The sequence below is a fragment of the Muntiacus reevesi genome, chromosome 22, assembly GCF_963930625.1.
Source record: "Muntiacus reevesi chromosome 22, mMunRee1.1, whole genome shotgun sequence".
Taxonomy (NCBI): Eukaryota; Metazoa; Chordata; class Mammalia; order Artiodactyla; family Cervidae; genus Muntiacus; species Muntiacus reevesi.
Genome location: NC_089270.1, coordinates 45,132,864 through 45,149,704, shown reverse-complemented (window position 1 = coordinate 45,149,704; position 16,841 = coordinate 45,132,864). Strand labels below are relative to the sequence as shown.

At 43.7% G+C, this 16,841-nt stretch overlaps 1 protein-coding gene across 3 annotated transcripts in view; it reads right to left on the bottom strand.

Moving 5' to 3' along the window:
- LNX1 (ligand of numb-protein X 1) overlaps positions 1-16,841 on the bottom strand; it is a 184,955-nt gene that overhangs the window by 167,686 nt on the left and 428 nt on the right. The gene's annotated exons all lie outside the window — the stretch shown is intronic.

Genomic DNA, 16,841 nt, shown 5'->3' with positions numbered 1-16,841 from the left:
GGGGGCTGATACGGCCAGAGAAGGGGAATTCGAGCACTGGGCCCGCTTCTGGCTCCACTGCTAATTCCTGTGTGACCTTGAGCGGGTCAATTAAAATCTGTGTTCTCACACTGCATTTAAACAAAGGGGATACTAATCTCTATTGGCCAGCTCTCCTAAAGTAATAACCCCTGAGGACAATATCTGCTATTCAGAATGGAAACCGAAGGGGACTCTCATTGAGACCGCTGTTCTATTAACTTTTCTCTTTTTTTTTAAGAGAGGAGAAGTGGTGGGGTGAAAGGGATGTATCCTTTCAGTCTTAGAGAAAAATGAAAACTTTGCGGTCTCAAAAAAATTAGCAAGCATCTGCTTCTGCATATCACTGTGAAAATAACCATGTGAATAAAGTAATCAGGTTTGCTATTCCCTTTAGAGAAGGTGGTAAGACAAGCCGGAGAAGGCAATGGCAACCCACTCCAGTACTCTTGCCTGGAAAATCCCATGGATGGAGGAGCCTGGTAGGCTGCAGTCCACGGGGTCACTACGAGCCAGACACGACTGAGCGACTTCACTTTCACTTTTCACTTTCATGCATTGGAGAAGGAAATGGCAACCCACTCCAGTGTTCTTGCCTGGAGAATCCCAGGGATGGGGGAGCCTGGTGGGCTGCTGTCTATGGGGTCGCACAGAGTCGGACACAACTGACGCGACTCAGCAGCAGCAGTAGGACAAGCGGATGGCAGGGTGATTGTCACGATATCTTGGGGACACTGGTTGGCCCTTCTTGCCCCTTAGAATAGAAGAGCTGGGCTTTGAGACAGGACTTGGATGTTAGGGTGATTCTGTTCTGAAACTCTTGTGACCCTAACACAAATCATCTTACCTTCAAGTGCCAGGTTTTGATCATAGAGACATGGAAACAGTAATGCTCATGTTTAAGTATGTTGAAACAGCACAAGCACCTAATAAAATGGTGCTTAAAAGGAGCCTGATGAATCCTGGTTTTCTAGCCCTTCCATTTATTTACTTACTTGGATAAGAAGTCGGCAATCGGACTGCAGACTGCTGTGTTTTGCTCTCAGGGAGCAAACCCTCAGCGGACATTCAGTCCTACACACATAATCAAGAGATCCCACCCTAAACTTGTATTTAGACTCCAAAGAAATGTCTTGGATTTATACTGTTCCTTTATATCAAGGAACAAACAAACATGTATAAGGAAACATGGCCAAGATCTGTAGTTTAAGACATCTGTTTGGAGTGAAGGTGTTATAAGCTTTCTCTTGTACAGAGGATCCAGGTAACCTTCCTTCCTTCCCCTCCCCATCCCATCTCCCCCCACCCCTGCAAAAAAGAGCAATTGAGGTGATAATCTGGATGAACTACATGAAAGAATCTTGGGGTATATTAATAATTTAGGACTGAATTATTACCTCAATTGTTTCACATCCCTTTTACCACTGAAACGACAGAACATATGCAAAAGCAGTTTTATGAGAGGAAATCCAATTTCTACTGGCAAAGAATCTCACAATGCAAATAATAGAATCCCAATAATCAGGTCACATGCAACCTCACAGTTGCAACATCATAGACATGGAGGAAGAACTGCTCTGGCCCCCAGAAACTTGTGTTTTGCTTTTCCCAAAGCAGTAGTTCTCAAATGCTTTTTGGAATCTATTTCCAATGACAGAAACATATCATGATCCACTAAACTAATTTGTTTGTAACAACCATTGCATGAAAACTATAGTCATAGGGGATCACGGGTGCAGCTTTTATGAAATTTCCTGAGTAACTTCAAAAGTAAAAAGATTGATCTATTCCAGGAGCAAGAAAATACTCCCAGTCATGATAACAGTCCCCTAATTTGCAAATGCTCTGCACTGCTCATATCCTTTCACACACTGTTTACTTTTTCACATCAACCTTGTAAAGCTGCAGCATTTCCCAGTCCTCAAGATGTCATGAGGTAGGTATCATCATTCTTGTATTTCACCGCTTCTAAGAGGCCAAAGGGTGGAATATTCACCTTTATTCTATGTACCACCCCAAAAGAGAACAGAATGCTGCCAGTTAAACCACGACACACCATCAACTGTAAAACAAAACAAAAACACCACGTAGTTTCAGATATGTTAAGATGTGAAAGAATGAGTGCCTTTGAGTTGATGAACTCTGGACTTCCGCTTTTACAGAGCAGGAAATGTTCGCCATGTTCAAGGTCAGGCTGCCAATGGAGACTGAAGCACCACTCAAACGCAGACCTTCTGACCTCAAACAAATGTTTAAAGTTTTAAAGAGAAGACTAAAAAGGTCGAGAACGTTTTAAACATTCTTTTGTTTATATTTCTAATTGCTGATACTCCTTCAGAGATTTAGATAGCAGAAAATAAGCAAGCTTGTCAGGAAGGGGAGGAAGCCCTCGCTGAAGGGGGGTGGTGGCCTTGGCGGCTAAGCACCCAAAGAGCTCAGAAGGCAGTGACTCCCCTGCAGAGATGCCTTCCCACCTCTGGAGTGCTTCCTTAGCTGTGGGACAAGCTGGTTTGACTACAGAGGAAGTCCTGAGCTCCATTTAAGTTTCTTGACCTTTCTAGCCTTCTGTTTAAAAGTCAGTAAAAGAAAATAAGGAGGAAAAAGGAGGAGTGGAGAAAATGAGTCTGTGGTCTTAATATTTTTCTGCTGAGGATAGAGGGTTGGCAAGCATATCAAACATACACTTATTTGCTAACCATAAGGCTTATTTCTCTTAAACCTTGATGGGAAATTGATGCTAAAGAGCCACAAAGGGACCACACTGCATCCGTAATCCTGAAAGTAACATCAGCTTAGGGTGAACCGTTGTTGACGGTGGAAAGAACCAAGGAGACTGTGCCTTTATAGAAACACTGCGCCTCGCTGGTTTGCAAAAGAAATCTCCCCAACTTAGGGGAGGAAGTGGAGCGCCTTGGAAGGCAGTTTGTTTCCTTGTGGCCAGTGACTGATTTTCCACTAAGTGCACATTGGTTAATTCTCCCGAGAGTATTAAAAATGAAGGGAGGATTTCAGGTTCGACTCACATGAACTGCTTTTATTTGGACAGTCTTTGTTTTGTCCAGTCTGGTCGGCAGTGCTTCCGGGCCCTTCCTCAATCCCTGGCGGGGGCTGAGACCCAGTCCTTGTTTGGGATGAAAAGGCATTGGAAGGCCGGCTGCTCTAATTGGAGTTTGCACCTGCAGACCCCAGCCTGGAAGGCGGCTGGGCTCTGGGGCCGCTGTGTGAGAGTGTGTGTGTGTGTGTGTGAGTGTGTGTGTGTGTGGATTTGATTTCCTCGATGAACACTAGGACACTGCATGGTTCTTTTAGCCTGAATTGTCTGGAGGGGATCCAAGCTGCTCAGTCACTTTCTCTACTCTAGTGGAGAGGGACCCTCTTTTCTCTCCTCTCGAAGGAGGGATTTTTAGCCCTGCAAGTATTAATAAATCTAGTATATTTTGATCTAATCTCTTGTGGCCCTGAGAGAACTTACCCAGACAAGAGGTGCCCTTCAGGTAATAAGAGAGGATTTCACAGCCCGGCTTTCACCCACGCAGAAGCTGCTGCATTTTTTATGGTTTCTCACACTTGACTAGTGATATAATCCAGGCGGCATTCAAGAGCGATGGCTACAGCCTCTGTGCTTAGCCCAGGGAGAGGGAGATGGAGAAACTGCCCAGGTGGATTTAATTAAGGACTGTGCCTCTGTTCCCCTCACAACACCCTAGTGCCTGATCTCCATCCTAATGCGCACATTGAATGTGTACAGTATGATCAGTTTTGACATCCAGATACAGTCATGAAATCACCACTGTGGACTGAAAACAATGCATAACCTAAAAGTTAAGGGTTATGTTTTATTCGACAGACAAAACTGAAGATATAAGCATGGAAGATAGCCTCTCAGATAGCTCTGGGGGACTGCTCCACAGAGGCAAGGGAGGAGTCAGGATGTATAGAAGTTCTGCAACAAAAACCAGGTAATCAGAACATCAAAAGATTACTATTAAAGAAAACTTCACATCTCAAGTTAATGAATTTAGTGCCTTTTTATCTATGGGAAGATGCAAGAGTCTAGACTCACTAAAATCATTCCTTTGATATGCATCTTAACTAGTAATATCTAGGGCCAGGATGCTGATTTCCTCCATCCTGAATCCTGGGGTGGGGGTAGGGGGTTGCTGCAGTGGCTGCTAGCTTGCTGGTTGCAACATCCTTTGTTTACTGATACAACAGGTAACTCTCTTTATCCACACCACAACTGAGATAATGAACATGTCCGTCACCCCCTAAAGTTTCCTTATGCCCCTTTATAAACCCTCCTCTCACTCCTCCACTCTACATCCCCAGGCAACCATCAATCTGCTTTCTTAACTATGGATTATTTGCATTTTCTAGAGCCCCACATAAGTGGAATCAGGCAGTATGATCTTTTTTGTCTGACTTTTTTCACTCAGCATAATACTTTTTGAGATTCATTCATATTGTATGTATTAATGGTTTGTTTCTTTTTATTGTTGAGTAGTATTCCATTGTATGGATGTATCATAGCCTGTTCATTCATTCACTGTTGATGAGCATTTGGGTTGTTCCTAGTTTGAAGTGATTACAAATAAAGCTGCTGTGAATATATGTGCCCAAGTCTTTGTGTGGATATGAGCCTTCATTTCTTGGTAAATTCTGAGCAGTGCAATAGCTGGATTGTACGACAGGTATATATGTTCAACTTTTTAAGAAACTGCTAAACTGTTGTCCAAAGTAGTTGTACCATTTTTTTCCCCACTAGTAGGTGCAGTTCCTGTATTTGGTCCTGTACTTTCCAGCGTTTGGTATGGTCATTCTTTTTAAGATTTAGCTACTCTAATATGTATGTAATGGTGTCTCAGTCTGGTTTTAATTTGCTTCTCCCTAATGACTAATCATGTCGTGCATCTTTTCCATGTGTTTACTTATTATCTGTAAATCATCTTTTGGCAAAGTGACTGTGTAAATCTTTTAACCATTTCTTAAATTGGCTTGTCTATTTTCTCATGATTGAGTTTTTGAGAGGTCATTATACATTCTCCCAGAGATATTTTTATTTAAAGAGTTATCATGGAATGTAAGACATTGCATAGATGATTTTGATAGAACTAATCAGAGCTCTCATCGGGAAAAATCCTGATACTGGCTGAGACTGAAGGCAAAAGGAGAAGGGGACAGAAGAGGATAAGATGATTAGATATCATCACTGACTCAACGGACACGAATTTCAGCAAACATGGAGATAGTGATGGACAGAGGAGCCTGGCATGCTATGGTCCACGGGGTTGCAAAGAGTTGGACATGACTTAGCGAATACACAACAATGGCAATAACAAACCAGAGCATGTGGGGAATGACTTGGGGGCCCAGGGCCTTCAGGTGCCTGGAGAGCACTCTCGCTGTGTGCCTGTCTGTCTTATCATGATGCAAGCAGGCCATGCCTGACAGGCCCGGGTCATGCCCACTTTTTGAGGCTCTTAGGATATTTAAAATAAAAGAAATTCCAAAATAGACATATGAAAATTGTGATACATTTTAAATGTATATGTTGAACAAATGAGTGCTTTTGACCACATGCAAAAATTCAGCATGTATATAACATCAGAAAGGATGCTAACACTTTAAATTTGAGGTCCAATATGGGGCCTAAGACAAAGGACTCTGGTGTTCCATTGGCTGCCTTGTGATGAGTCATGAGACACCAGGGCCAGCTTGGATACTTCTCACATACCCCGTGTACCCTAAAGTCAATTCTGGCATGGTCACTCTATAGCCATTTATACTTGGGGTCAAGTGAATGCTACAGAGATGGCTATGGATGAAAGGACCATTTCCCAGATCAACGCAAATTTCCCAGCAGAATGGTGACACTGGGAAGGTCAATCATGGCCATCAGGGCCTTTTGGAGGGACCCCGTGCTCTACCCACCTGCAAGACTATGGGACTGAGGCTTCCTTTGGGTGATTGGGGTTTGTGTTAGTTGCGCAGTCATGTCCAACTCTTTGAGACCCCACGAACTGTAGCCCATGAGGCTTCTCTGTCCATGGAATTCTCCAGGCAAGAATACCGGAGTGGATTGCCATTCCCTTCTCCAGAGGATCTTCCTGACCCAGGGATTGAACCTGCGTCTCATGCTTTGCAGGCAGATTCTTTACTGTTTGAGCTACAGGGAAGTTCTTTGGATGATTGGAGCCTTGACCTTTTCCACTTAGCTTGAGGTCAGGATTGCGGGGTGACTAGGAGAGGGGCAGCTTTGTGTGAAGAAATCCCAGAGGCCTCCCAACCACACTCACAGAAGCTCCTGTCCTCTGGGGAATTTCACCATCACCTCTGAGAAATTTTCAATTCTTCTCACCTCTCATAGTATCTAGTGCAGGGTTCTCCACGAGGGCACATTTGGCAAAATCTGGAAACATTGTTGATTGTCAAAACTTGGGAGATGTTACTGACATATAGTGAGCAGAAGCCAGGATGCTGCAAAATATTCTACAAGACAGCTCCCCACATCCAAGAATTATCCAGCCCTAAATGCCAGTGTTGGCGAGGTTGGGAAATCATTACTTGTATGATTCAATCAACTATCAACAAGAATGGACAGAAAATATGGCTGCAGATTCTGAAAAACTGGCTCTATGTCCTTTTAGCGCCACAGTACAGACAGAGAGAGTTGATCATGAAGCTTGAGGGGTTGTGAGCAGTGAGCTGCCCAAAACCTCTGACCCTCCCACCACCTTCCCTTCTCCCCCCTGTTAAGAACTGCCATGTAACTGACCTGGCTTCAAACCCAGTTCTGCTGCTCAGTGACTTTGGGCAAATGATGCAACCTCTTTAAGCCTCAGTTTTCCATCTGAAATATAGAAATAACCTTAGCAGTTTTCAGAAGCATGAGAACTAAACCAGATAAGCCAAGCCATGTGAAGAGTTTGACAGGGTCTGACATGTGAAAAGAACTCAGAAGTGACTATCATTATTCTGTGAATTAAGCCCCTGCTGAACTCAAAGCACCTTTTCTAGGTGTTTCCTAGCCCCCCAGTGCCAGCTGGTGACAACTTTTTTTATTAGTCTTCAAAGCATTTACTCTAAAAGTCGTAATAATATTAACCTCCCTATAGAAACAAAGCCCAATGGGTGCATTGAATGCACTGTTTTTAACTTGACTTTAGTGATAAAAAGAAATGAATGAAAAATGATTTAAATTGAAACAATGTAGTCTGTATTGAGGTATTTATGCATGTATATAGATTTAAGCCTATACATTTGTTCATGGTCCATGGAAAGAAATTTACACAGTGAAGTTTGTCAGAAACGCAGCGCTAGCTTGGACTCTTTCAGCAAATCCTTGGGGACTCTTGGGCTGTCCCGTTGCAGGATAGAGCAGGATTCCATGTCAGGTGACTTGGATCAGATCTCAGGTGGGGTCGGTTACTTTGGCACCAGCAGGAACTGTTTGCCAGATGGCCAAGCAGAGACTATGAGGCTCGAGCCAGTTTGAGCTCAGGGTGTTTCTGGAAGGTCATTGTTGCAAACCCAGAGAACCAGTTCTGTGAGGTTGGCTCAAAGGGGACATTTAGTCAGAGTAACAGAGAAGTATGGTAATGGAGTGGAGGAAGTCTGGGTGGGGATTACAACCAGCACAGTCCAAAGGCTCTTCTCAGCTTTCACAAGAGTGAGGGAGAAGTAAAGCTTGGCCCTGGACCTCAGACAATACTTCGTTCTTGCCAAGCGTAGGAGAGTGAGTCCCAAAATCGCCAGTGAGCCAAGAGATAATCCCAGTGATAAGGACTCAGCTAGGCAACCCCCAGGCCAAAAAATAAGAGTAGAAAATTTGCTTAACTCTTTTTCTGCCTGTGTGTTTTCTTGTGGGGCAGGACACATGTTTGAAAACATGGGTATGCACTCTACTTAGGGGATATGCAATGTAGGAATCCTTTGGGCTCTGTTAGCCCTTAAGAAGCTTTGGACACTGAAGCCATGAAAGAGCTCCCAAGAGCATTCTAGAAGACAGATTAGATTTCCCAGTATTAGGTCACCAGTCCAGGAGTGTGGCAGAGACTTCTCATGCAGGGGGTGAATAAATAGATGTAGGAATTTCCTTTCCTCGTGTGGGCTATTCTCAGTATGAAGCAGTCAGAATGTGTATCCATAGGTATTTCCCCCACTGGGCTAGTCCAGAGAAAGAAAGAGGTTTATCTACTTAAATCAGAAGGTTCAAGGGCCACAAAGATGGCATTTTAGTAGTAGGAGTGGCTGTCACTGAAGAAAGTCATGTAGAACTGCCAATTCCGCTTTTAATCCCGCTCTGTCTAAGCAGCTGAGAGAAGATGGATTCATGGAAGGACGAGAGTTTGAGTGACAGGCATTCTGTGCATCCTTCTGATACTCCATGAATTGAAATCAGCAGGAAAAGAGGTCTGCATGGCATTATCTTGACCGTTCATACAACAGCATTCTCATAAGAGATACCCTCATCTCTTACCTACGGACACTAAGGGAATAGAAAACAACAGGCATTTTTGCATCGGTAGTGTTTATGTTAGTGTCTCAACAAAGGGGTTCTGAATAAATGATCGATCAGTGGAATGCATCATACTCCTGTGCGTGTGTTCATGAGGGTACTGATCACTATATCATTCACAGTTTCCTTTATAAAAAGCCCGATATGGTCAATTTCTACTCCAAGTTTAAGTGAGGAAAGCTTTGTACCTATAAAGGAATGACTTTCTTTCCTCCTTTCTGAAAGTGAGGATGATGTCATTGGACATATCTCTCTTTTGCCCTAGTTGTCTGGAAGCTTAGGGTTCAATCTGATGCCCAGCTGTATCAGTGATGAAGGCTCTTTTGGCATTCATACTTGATTCTTATTTCCTCTGGTCTTGTCATCCTAATCTTATTTTTATTTCCCTTGTTCCCAGCTTAAATTCTAGATTATATTTCCAATCATTGTTATTGCAGAGTTCATACTCTCAGATGTCTTTACTTGTCAGGGAGGTGGCAATAAATGACTGAAGTAAGTGGTGATGACAGAGAATGGCGTAGACTGTGGCGAATGAAGAGAGGTCTTTCCTGGCCATTCTACTCAAATAGCATCATCTCCCCCCACTGTCAGTCCCTAGCCCCTAACCCTGCTTATTCATAGCATTCATCATTTTCTGAATTATCTTATCTATCTGTTTACCGTCTCTCACCTTTGCTATATCCCCAGAATCCATAGTGATGCCTGGCACTGAACTGTCACCTAATCGCATCTGTTGAATGAATTAATGACTCAGTGGGACCAGTGTGGCTAGGTTTTTACTACATTTTAACAGTTTGGAATTTGGATTTTTATATGAAATCTCCTGAGTTTTAGATATTGGTGGCAAGTATAAAAAATTAAAAACACTCTGCTGGCCAGAAATGGGCCGTGTTAGCATGTGACCATTGCTGTACCTCATATTTTCCATCTGTAGCTGAGAACAGGACAGGGCCTGGGACCCCCTACTGGAGTGCTTGCAACTGGACAAATGTCTCCTCAAGCAACAGAGTACAAAGAACTAACTAAAAATAATTGTGTGCATGCACAGTTGGGGAAAATTACGAACAATAGGTATAAAAAGATAAAAACCTCAGAAAGCACATGAAAATATTCTCAGCATTGTTAATTATTAGAGAAATGCAAATCAAAACTACAATGAGATGTCACCTTACACTGGTCAGAATGGCTATAATCAAAAAGTCTACAAACAATAAACACTGGAGAGGATGTGGAGAAAAGGGAACCCTTGTACACTGTTGATGGGAATGTAAATTGGTAAAATTATGGAGAACAGTATGAGTTTCCTTTAAAAAATTGTAAATAGAGCTACCATATGATCCAGGAATCCTAAGTCTGGTCCTATATCAGGAGAAAACCATAATTCAAAAAGATACCCCAATGTTCACTGCAGCACTATTCACAACAGCCAAGACATGGACGCAACCTAAATGTCCACTGTAGATGAATGGATAATGGAGATGTGGTACATATATACAATGGAATATTACTCAGCCCTAAAAAAGAATGTAGCAACATGGATGATCTAGAGATTGCTGTATTAAGTGAAGTAAGTCAGACAGAGAAAGACATATATGATATCACTTACATATGGGATCTAAGAAAATGATACTGCTGCTGCTAAGTTGCTTCAGTTGTGTCCAACTCTGTGCGACCCCATAGACAGCAGTTCACCAGGCTCTGCCATCCCCGGGATTCTCCAGGCAAGAACACTGGAGTGGGTTGCCATTTCCTTCTCCAATGCATGAAAGTGAAAAGTGAAAGTGAAGTCGCTCAGTCATGTCCGACTCTTAGAGACCCCATGGACTGCAGCCTACCAGGCTCCTCCGTCCATGGGATTTTCCAGGCAAGAGTACTGGAGTGGGTTGCCATTGCATTCTCTTAAGAAAATCATACAAATGAACATAATACAGAATAGCAATAGATTCAGACTTAGAAAACAAACCTACAGTTACCAAAGAGGAAAGTTTGGGAGGAGAGGGATAAATTAGGAAGTTGGGATTAATATATATATACTACTATATATAAAAGATAATCAACAAGGACTTACTCTATAACACAAGGAACTCTACTCAATACTCTGTAATAACTTATATGGGAAAAGAATCTGAAAAAGAATAGATAGAAGTATATGTGTAACTACACCTTGCTGCACACTTAAAACTAACATTACACTGCAAATCAACTGTACTCCAATATAAAATAAAAATTTAAAAAAAAAGGCTAAAACCTAATTTCCACTTCTGAAGTGCCAGGAGCAAAAGCAGGGTACTACACATGATCCTTGCACACAGCACCACCAAGGTGTTAGGCAGACCACCTAAGCCAACCCTGCAGCTCAATCCACTTATCCACTCCCACCCTCACCCCATCGAAGGAACCAGCTTGCTGACAACCCCACTTCCAGGAATGAGCAAGAGCACTTAAGGAAAATGGGGAATTGGTGTGGTGACTCCGCAAAGACTTAAAAATAGAATTACAATATGAACCAGCAATTCTGTTTCTGAGTATACGTCCAAAATAACTGAAAACAGGAACCCAAATTGATGTTTGTACACCATGCTTTTAGAAGCATTATTCACAGTAGCCATGGGATGAAAGAAACTCAAATATCCATGAAGAGATTAATGAATAAACAAAATAGGGTATAAACATATAATGGTATACTACTCAGACTTAAAAAGGAAGGAAATTCTGACACCTACCACAACATGAATGAACCCTGAGAATACTACATATTAAGTGAAATATGAGAGAGGAGGTCTCTGCAGTTTGTCTGTCTGTAACACCTCTCTGGGACCTTTAGAGGCTGCAATAATGGAAAGATTATGGTGGTTTCCCATCCCTCCAAGAATGGCAAAAGAAAAACAACAGTAAACCATAAAATGTGCTTAGAGAAGGACAACAACGTTCTGATTTTTCCAAAATAACAGCATAGAGTTTCTTTTGAAATGCCCATATCTATTTTTAAAAACTTCTCTTTCTTTTAACTAATGATATGTTTGCTGTCTTGGTTTTGCCAGTCTCTCGTAGCTCAGTCAGTAAAGAATCTGCCTGCAATGCAGGAGACCCAGGTTCAATTCCTGGGTCAGGAAGATCCCCTGGAGAAGGAAATGGCAACTGACTCCAGTATTCTTGCCTGGGAAATCCCATGGGCAGATGAGCCTGGTGGGCTACAGTTCACGGGGTTGCAAGAGTCAGACTCGATTGAGTGATTAAACTACCACAATCTCTTTTTGAGCCATCTAGTGGGAAATGATAATAGCACCTAATGTTTATTACTTTCTGTTTATATGCTATGTTTTCTTTTGTGCACTATATAAAATAACTAATTTAATCATCATCTCAATTCCATGAGATAAGCATGATTACAATCTCTGGTTTTACAGTCAAGGAAACTGAGGCACAGGGCAGTCACTCGCCTAAGAGCAGACAGCTAGTGAGTGGCAGAACCAGGATTTGAACCCAGAACATTGGGCTTCAGAGCCATTTGCCCTAAAGTCTAAAATAAACTCCAGGCATATTAACCCAGCGTGTGTGCCCGCCTCCACCAGTCTGCAGCTGCCTTTCCAGCTCGCCCCGCACCTCGGGCCCTTCTGCACAACTCTCCCTGGGTCCTCCTTCCTGCGGTCCCACCTCGTTAACACCCATTCGGGGTTCCGCTTGGGTATCCCCCCTCTGCCTTCTCTGGTGGGCTAGGTGTCTTCCTAGCCAGTCCTCCTGGCTGGCTGTTCAGACAGCTCCCATTGCACCTTGCCTCCTGGAATTGTACCTGTCTGACTCTTGTCTGTTTCTCACGTGAACTGAGAGCTCCCTGAGTGCAGAGAACAAGGTTTTAAATCTCTGTGTCCCAACCCAGCCAAGTACATGATTCGTAGTAAATGCTTGGTACCTGGTCTTAAGGAAATAAATGAGGCAGAGCCCAGCCTGGGACTTGGTGTAGAAGACGGAGTAATGATTGTCCAAATGGTAGCTCTCACCCTAGAAATGTTGTTGGTACCCTGAGCAGACAGTGGGGTGGGAGGCCCACATCTATGTAGCCTGGAGAGGTCTTGAATGGAATTGAATCAGTGGTGTGGACCCCATGCCTTCAGTGCTAGTGGAAACACGTGCCCGGTTCACATGGCAGAGACTGCTCCCCACTAATCAAAGACACTGACAAGGCTGACATACGTACAAATGCATACCATGGGTCGTAGAGCCACTTCCAAGTTTTAAAAAAATGTTAAAATTGAATGACTGTCTTCTTCGTCTTCTCTTCTCTTCCGAACTAATTTAGTATAATACTTAAGGCCATTAACAGGGTCTGAGTAAGGTAATCACCCACGTGGTGGGTGGAGAGGGTATGCTGGCCCAGATAGAGTAAGGAGATTAACCACATAGAAGGTCTGCCCTTCACAAGGGCCAGACCCTGGATGGGCAGAGGAAGGGATTCCTCTGGAGGGACAGCCTGGCTCGAGTGTCAGAATCCAAGTGGGATGAGGAGGGTACCTTGTGGGGAAGGTCATGACAGCAGTGGTCATGATAGCGGTTGGTTACATGCAGGGGATTGATCAAACAAGCAAGTATATTAAGGATAATGGAAAACAGGCTCTGTAATGTGAGAGAAGGAACTTACAATATAGAAAGGGAGAAAGCTAGAATGAAACATGTGGGGTTGGATTGGAATTGAAAGTATGAGAGTGAAATTCTGGCTTTCAATACATACAAATCATCTGTAGAAATAAATAAAGAGGTACACACACACTCACACACACACACTCACACACTCTCACACCCTAACTCTTCTACTGAAAGAGTTGGGCAACAGCAATACCTAAGGCAGCAATGAGCCTGCCTAACAGTGAGAATTTGTATTCTAAATAATTTCCCACTAAATGGGACCAGAGCTCCCTGACCATAAGGCTGGAACATCTCATTGTAACAGGAGGTAAGGAGGTGCAAATAATGATGGGAACTTACAAAAGGACACATTGACAGTTTGATGGGTATGAGATTTTACACAATTTCAAGGTCCTTTTCTACAGAACACTTATGAATTTAAAAAAGGAGGAAGAGGAACTTTCCAGTGGAGAGCCCTAGAAGACATCACTTTAACCAGCTACTCTCAATGATCTCCTATTTGGAGACTGGGGCCTCAGTGAATTCTAAAAGAATTTAAAATCTTTTGCCATATGATAGATGCAATGAGAAGAGCATGGCATCACTTCTGTGATATTCTTGCCAAAGTTGTAGAACGTGAATCTAAGTGTGAGAAAACTCAAATTCAAAGTGAGGAACATTCTACAGAATAACCAGCCAGTATTAAAAGAAAGAAAGAAAGAAAGAAACCTGTCAAGGTCATGAAAGTGAAGGAAATACTGAGGAAAGAGTCCATATTGAAGTAGATTAAGGAGACGTGACAATTAAATACAACACTTGATTTGAAAGTACTTTTTTGCTATAAAGACTATTTTGGGGACAAGTGACAAGAACTTCAACTGGTCTGAGGATCCAATGACAATTAATGAAAACTTCCTAGAGTCTGAGAACTGGATAATAGTAATGTATCAACATTAAGCTCCTGGTTTTGTGGTTGTGTGGGAGATACACTGTGTATGGGAAATGCACCCTCAAGTATTTGTGGAAGATGAGGCATCTCTTTGGCAGCTTACTCTCAAAGGGTTCAGGACAAATACATTATAGAATTTTTTGTACTGTATTGTACTGGCAACTTTTCTGTAAGTTTGAGATTTTTCAAAATAGTATATCTATATCTGTATCTAGTGATGTAGGTTGGAATTATACTGTTTTCCAGCCTTGCCAGGACACAGGTGCCTAGGGCCTGCCTTGGGAGGACAGAGCTTGGAGTGGCTGCCCCAGGAGTAGAATCAGGGTGTGTCTGATTCTCCGCTGAGTGTTGGTTCTCTGCTGAGGTGCAGAGATGGACATTCTCACCCAAGTTATTTAGTAAAGAATGGACATCCAGATTCTTGAGTAACTAGACAGAGAGAACATAGCTTCTATAGGACGCAGGCCACCAATTGACTTATCTGATGATGGGCTTTCTGCCAGAACCAAGGAGGTGGAAGCACTGAATGCCCCCTTGCCCTGTCCAAAGGTCTGCAGGATACCTGAGGGCCAGTTCTGCGATGTCCATCTGGAACACGGATGGTGCAGGACCCCATGTTCTTTTGAGACTTGGCCTGAAGTGCTGAGAGTAACCACCACTGCCTACTGTGTACCTTCTAAGAGTCAGAAACTGGGACAGATGCTTTGCAGGTTCTTTTTAGAATCATTACAATGGCTCTCCTTGCTAAGTAAATTGCCCCCATCTTATAAATGAGGAAGTAAGGCTTGGGAAGTCTTAGTAACAGCCTCAACATTATGGGTTGAATTGTATTCCCCCCAGGTTCACATGCTGAAGCCCCATATCTCAGAATGTGGCTGGATTTGGAGATAGAGCCCTGAGAGAGGTGACTGAGTTAAAGAGAGACCTTTAGGGTAGACTCTAATCTAACTAACAGCCGTCTCTCTTAAGAAGATGAAATTTGGAAATACAGAGAGACACTCTCCTTAAAGAGGAATGACCCACGTGAGGACACGGCAAAAAGGTGGCTGTCTACAAGCCAAGGTGAATGGCCTCACCCTGGTGTTGGACTTCGGGCTCCAGAGCTATAATAAAATGCACTTCTGTTGTTTAAGCCATGCAGGCTGTGGTACTGTGATGGCAGTCCCAGCAGACTCACGGGGGGGCATCTGGGGAGGATGAAGTTGGTGTTCAAGTCAAATCAGTGCAGTTTCGTTCTCTGCCACCTTCCCACACACAGGGCCTCTGCTGTGTAACCTCCCCACCTCCCCCAACAGGCTGCCCAGAACCTCCACCCAGAATCTCCCAGACCGAGTGGATCCCTCCTCTGCCATCCCACAGCCCTTACTGCACTGCATATATTGGAACTCATGATCTTGTGATCACATCGAGGGTAGGGCTCTTCTTATCTTTATCCCTGGCATCTCCCATGGAGCCAGTTAGTATGTACTGAACACTCATGTGCCAGCAAAGACTTCATACGTGTCATCTCATTTATACCTTAAAACAACTCCTTAGGGTAGATATCACCAACTGTTCCCATTTTACATGTCAAAAAACTGAGGTCAGGGGTGTTACCTGAATTACCCCAGACATAAAGCTGGAGCTCCAATACTTTGGTCACCTAATGCAAAGAGCCATCTCATTGGGAAAGACCCTGATGCTGGGAAAGATTGAAGACAGGAGGAGAAGGGGCAACAGAGGGTGAGATGGTTGGATGGCATCAATGACTCGACGCACGTGAGTCTGAGCAAACTCCAGGAGAGAGTGAAGGACTGGGAAGCCTGGAGTGCTGCCGTCCACGGGGTCACAGAGAGTTGGGCGTGATCTAGTGACTGAACGACAACAACAGAGCCGGTAGGTGGCGGAGCCAGGAGTCCCCACTGGATGGTCTAATTCTTCAGTCTGTGCCCTTCACCTCCTGCCCCGCTGCTGTGGCCTTGCTGTAAATGAACACTCCCTCCCTACTCGGGGGCTGTGCTGATCTGAAACCGCTCCTTCAGCACGCTAAGCCCGAGTGGGAAGCTCCCCTCCCATGGAGAGCTTTCTCATTCATGCCCACCCCCCAGCTCCTCCCTGCCTGCTTCAGCGCCCGCTGGGCACGGGGTCTGCACCTCACACTGACGTGTGGGCACTGGGGCCACCTCTCATCACTGAGCTGGCTTCAGTGTCCAGGGATGGAGGTGGACAAAGATACATGACACGGTGGCGTATTGTCCTGGGAAACCTGACTCTCCATCTCTGGATTATCCCGGAGAGTTCCAATTGCTAAAATTCTACCCGCTCATCGGACCATTCGCCGGAATATGCGACAGAGAGTGTAGCCTGGCATTTGGTTTAGAAAGTAGAGTCACTATTCTACTGAAAAGAGGCAGGAATGGAGACAAGATGAGCTGTCTGTCCTTTTCTAACACACTTTTGGGCAGGTCACAATTTCTCTGCACCTAAGTGCCTCTGTGGGTAAAATGGTAACAGAAATGCCTATTTCTACCACCGAAATGGGACAAAACACGTGAATGTGTTTTGAATACTGATGAGGAATAATGTTATAGAAACCCAGTCACCATCAGCGGCATTACTTACATTTCGACTGACCAGCTTGGCCAGTGAAAAATGAAATAAAAAAGTAGTTTTTATTTTTGAAAGTCAAGGAAGTGGTATCCATGAAGAATGCAGAAAAAATCAAACATAAAGAAAGTAAATGACCTGAGGCCTTTC